Below are 5000 nucleotides of genomic sequence, written 5' to 3'. Positions count from 1 at the left end.
CGAGAGCTGCAGGCGAGATTATGAATAAATGAAAGAACAATGAAAAAATTACGAACCATTTTAATTAAGCAAGTGTGTAAATAATTAAATGAGAAGGAGAGTGAGTGGGAAAGATAAGAAAAAAAAAACTCCATTACAAGAAAATAATTGAAAAAAAAAATAGTTTGTGCAGATAATGAAATATTGTCAGGAGTTGCAAATAAATTGTTGACTGATAAAAAAAAATGTTTATATTATGTATTGTATTGCGTAAAGGAAAAGAACGAATAAATAAAAAAAGAGAGTAGAAATTTTTACATATCAAACAAATACATAAATAACCTTTCCTATTCAGAGTTGACGTGAAATGTTATTGAAGAAAAACAAAAAAGAGGAAAAAATAAAAACTGAATTAGGAAAAACTGGCGTATGAGCAACACGGAAAAGAAGGAGAGAAAAATAAAGAGGAAAAGAGGAACATACAAAATAGACCAGTCGATAAAAATTGTAAGGAAATGAAGAAAAATGTATGTATCCTGAAATAGCTTGATGAAACAAAACTTTAATTGGAAAATGAAAATGCACAACATTGGAGTAAAGAAAGAAGCAAATATACAAAACATGTTTAAATGAAAAAAAAATAAATAAATAAATCACGAAACAGGTAAGAAAAGTAGAAGGAAATAATAAAAAAAGGGTATATGGAAAATGCTGAGATAATGGAATGTAGAAATAAACTGGAATAAATGAACGAAGATATTAATGAAAAAGATAAAAAAAAGAAAGAAGGAAGTAAAAGAATAACTAGAAAATAAACAACTGTATAATAAACAAACTATTTTTATAAAGATAGAAAGGATAAATGAATAGATAAAAAAAAACTATAAATAAATAAACGAGTAAATGGAGATAAAAATAAAAATACGTGGAAAACAAGCTATAATAACAAACTAATATAAATTGAAAGAAAGAAACAAACAAACAAATAAACAAACAGTAAAAAAAATAAATACCAATAAAGACGGTGAATGAAGCAAACACTGGAGGAGAGGGAAGAGGAAACTGGAAGAAACGAAACAAAGGGAATAAGTTAACGAATAAACAAAACTAAGAGAGAAAAAAAAACGAAAAATAAAAAAAAGAAACAGGAAACAGGAAAAAGAAGTAAAAAATAAGGAGAGAAATATAAAAGAAGAGAAGAATGACAGGAGATAACAAACGATAAAACAAAAAAAAAAAATAAATGGAAATGTGACTCTATGAATAAACGAACGAAAGAATAATAGAGACGAGAAAGAAGAAAGAAAAAAAGAAAAACGAAGAAGAAAAAACGAAAAACAAAACAAAATAAGGTCAGAAATAAATAAACGAATGAACAGAGGAAGGAAGGAAGAAAGAGTAGAAGAAAAAAAATGTAAATAAAACAGAGAAATAGAGAAATACATCAGATGGAGAAAGATATGAATAGAGATAAAGAGAGGAAGAAAAAAACAACAACATACAATAAAGATGAGCAGACGAGAAGAGAAATGAATTAGTAGGGAAAGAGGAAAAGGAAGAGAGAAAGAAAAAAATACACAAAAAGCGATAAAGATGAGTAGATGAGTAAACAAGTGAATAAATAAGGAAAAAGAGAAAGAGAAATAAAAGAAGAGACAAACAAAGACGCCAAACATAAAATAAACAATAAAGAGAGAGTTAATATAGACATGGAAGAAGAAAAAGAAAGATAATAAGAAAGAGGGGCAAAGAAGATAAAACAAAGAGAAAACGAGAAAGACACCAAACAAAATAAAAAAAGAATAATAAAATAGCCAATAAACTGGGGAAAGAGAGAAAGAGAAAGACAGAAACACAAAAACTGAGATAGAAAGGAAGAAAGATAGAAGGGAAAGAAAGATAAAAAAAAAGAGAATGAAGGAAAGAAAGAAGGAAAATACCAAAGAAAGGCAAAGAATAAAGATGAGCAGATTGGTAAACAGGAAAATAAATAATCACAAAGAGAGAAAGAGGGAAAGAAAGATAAAAAGAGATAAAAAGAAAGAAAAAAACAAGCTTAAGATGAATAAACAAGTAAATGGAAACAGAAAGAGAGGAAGGAAGAAAGATAGAAAGAGTGAAAGAGAGAAAAAAAGAGAAAATGGTGAATAGAAGAAAGGAGGGAAAAAAACAGCAAACAAAGAGACAAACAGTAAACAAGTAGAATAAACAGAAATAGAGAATAAAAAAAATGGGAAAGAGGGAAAGATAAAAGGAGAGAAGGAAGGAAAGAAAGAAAGACAGGAAACAAAACAAAAACAATAAAGATAGGTGACAAGTAAAACAGAAAATAGATAAACATAAAGAGAAAAAGACGGAAAGAAATATAAAAGGAGAGAAAGAGAGAATAAAGGAAGGAAGGAAGGCAGAGACGGAGACAATAAAGATGAACAGATGAATAAATAAAATAAATAAATGGAAATAAAGAGAGAAAGGGAAAGAAAGATGAAAGGAGAGAGAGGGAAGGAATGATAAAAGAAGAGAAAAGGGAAAGAAAGATAAAGGGAGAGAAAGAGGGAAGGAATGATAAAAAGGGGGAGAAAGAGGAAAAGGAAGAAAAAAGGAGAGAAAGAGAGAAGGAAAGATAAAAGGAGAGAAAGAGGGAAGGAATGATAAAAAGAGAGAAAGGGGGAAGGAATGATAAAAGAAGAAAAGAGGGGAAGGAAAGATAAAAGAAGACAAAGGAAAAGAAAGACAAAAAGAGAGAAAAAAGAGGAGGGAAAATGAAAGAAGAGAATCAGGAAAGGAAAGAGGGAAAGAAATATAAGAGAAGAGAAAGTGATAAAGAAGGAAAGATGGAAGAAAGAGAAAGAGAGAAAAAAGTAGGCAGTGACAGAAAAAGATGAACAGCTAAATAAATAGAAAATAAAGGGAAACAAAGAAAGAAAGAGGAAAGGAAAGATAAAAAGGAGAGAAAGGGAATCAATGAAGGAGAGGAAGGCGGCAGCAAACACACACACACACACACACACACACACACACACACACACACACACACACACACACACACACACACACACACACACACTCTCTCTCTCTCTCTCTCTCTCTCTCTCTCTCTCTCTCTCTCTCTCTCTCTCTCTCTCTCTCTCTCTCTTATTTCATCGCTCGTGAATAAATCAAGTGAACGGAGATTAAGTTTTCCGTTTTTTTTTTTTTATGCAACGAATAAAAAAAAAGGAAAAAAAAGAAAAAATGTTGAAAAAAAAGCAAAAGGAAAATGTTGTGATATGAAAAAAAAAACATGAAGGGAGACTTTTATTTATTAATTTAATTTGTGTTGTACTTTTTATTTATTTATTTTTTTTCGTTTTATTTTAATTTTTCATATTTCTATTTATTTATTTTTTTCTAGTCCATGCTGTTCCGTAATTCGTGTTGTTTGCCTCTCTCTCTCTCTCTCTCTCTCTCTCTCTCTCTCTCTCTCTCTCTCTCTCTCTCTCTCTCTCTCTCTCTCTCTCTCTCTCTCTCTCTCTCTCTCATAAAAGCGAAATTGATACTCGAGGAAGCAAAAAAAGAGGAAAACGAATTGTCTTCTCTCTCTCTCTCTCTCTCTCTCTCTCTCTCTCTCTCTCTCTCTCTCTCTCTCTCTCTCTCTCTCTCTCTCTCTATTTATTTTTTTACTTTTATTTTTCTCCTTTTCCTATTCCCTTCTTTTTCTGAAGGAGATAACTAGTTCAGAAGGTTATCACGTTTTCTCCTCCTCCTCCTCCTCCTCCTCCTCCTCCTCCTCCTCCTCCTCCTCCTCCTCCTCCTCCTCCTCCTCCTCCTCCTTCTCCTATTTTTGTCTCTTCTCTATATCTTTTTATTACTCTTTCTCTCAGTTTCTGGTTCTTTTTTCCTACGTGACTGTCCTCTCTCTCTCTCTCTCTCTCTCTCTCTCTCTCTCTCTCTCTCTCTCTCTCTCTCTCTCTCTCTCTCTCTCTCTCTCTCTCTCTCTCTCTCTTAGTTCTTTTTTCTCTAATTTTCTCCTTTCCAATTTCCTTTTTTGCTAGTTTTCCATTTAATCTTGTTTTCTTTTTCTCTCTTTTATCTTCGTTTCTTCTATATTTTTCTTTCCTTTTGTTTTTCCTTCTTTCATTCTTTTTCCTCTGTTTCCTTTTCGTTCTCTTGGTCTTCACTCTCCTCTCTGTTTTCCCATTCATTTCTTGTCTCCATTCTTCCCTCTTCCTTTTTCTTTGCTCTTCTTTCCTCTCCTCCCCTCTCCTCTCTTCTTCTTTCCTCTCTTCTCCTCTCCTCTCCTCTCCTCTCCTCTCCTTTAATTGATTTTCTTGTCTTCCTTCTCCTTTTGCCATCTTTTCCTGTTCCTCATTCTTCTCTTTTCTCCTCTTCCCTCTTCCTTCCTTCCTTCCTTCCTTCCATCTTTCCTTCCTTCCTTCCTTCCTCCACTTATTCTAATGTTTCCAGCACATCACACTCCCTCCCTCTCTCCGTAATTTCTCATTCCCCTCCTTTCTTTTTTGCTCTCTCTCTCTCTCTCTCTCTCTCTCTCTCTCTCTCTCTCTCTCTCTCTCTCTCTCTCTCTCTCTCTCTCTCTCTCTCTCTCGCTTCCTTCCTTTCTTTCTTATCCTCCTCTTCCTCTTCCTATCTGCTCCTTCCTTCCTTCCTTCCTTCCTGTTCTCTTCCATCCATCTTTTCTCTCCCTTATCTTTTAACTTCCTCTCTCTCTCTCTCTCTCTCTCTCTCTCTCTCTCTCTCTCTCTCTCTCTCTCTCTCTCTCTCTCTCTCTCTCTCTCAATGGCAAGTGGTGTTAAAGCAACCCTCCTCCACAGAAAGAGGAGGAGGAGGAGGAGGAGGAGGAGGAAGGGAGAGGCAAGAAGGAATGGGACGAGTAATGCTAAATAAAAGGATAAGTAAGATAAATGAATGTATGAGAGAGAGAGAGAGAGAGAGAGAGAGAGAGAGAGAGAGAGAGAGAGAGAGAGAGAGAGAGAGAGAGAGAGACGGGATTATCTTATGGTTCCCTTTCATATGTCTGGCTC

The 5000-nt window shown here is 34.1% G+C and overlaps 1 long non-coding RNA gene across 2 annotated transcripts in view; it reads left to right on the top strand.

Moving 5' to 3' along the window:
• Window positions 1-5000, top strand: part of LOC135102821 (uncharacterized) — a 92822-nt gene that overhangs the window by 64298 nt on the left and 23524 nt on the right. The window contains exon 3 of one of the 2 annotated variants that reach the window (XR_010269796.1): window positions 1-3483. This exon is cut by the window's left edge and continues 713 nt beyond it. The exons of the other annotated variant lie outside the window; for it this stretch is intronic. This is a non-coding gene — a long non-coding RNA (uncharacterized LOC135102821). Of the gene's footprint in view, window positions 3484-5000 lie in introns of those variants that run through there. 2 annotated transcript variants of the gene reach the window in all.

This window comes from Scylla paramamosain, chromosome 8, assembly GCF_035594125.1.
Source record: "Scylla paramamosain isolate STU-SP2022 chromosome 8, ASM3559412v1, whole genome shotgun sequence".
NCBI lineage: Eukaryota > Metazoa > Arthropoda > Malacostraca > Decapoda > Portunidae > Scylla > Scylla paramamosain.
Note: the sequence above shows the minus strand (reverse complement) of the source record. Positions and strands in the feature narration are given on the sequence as shown.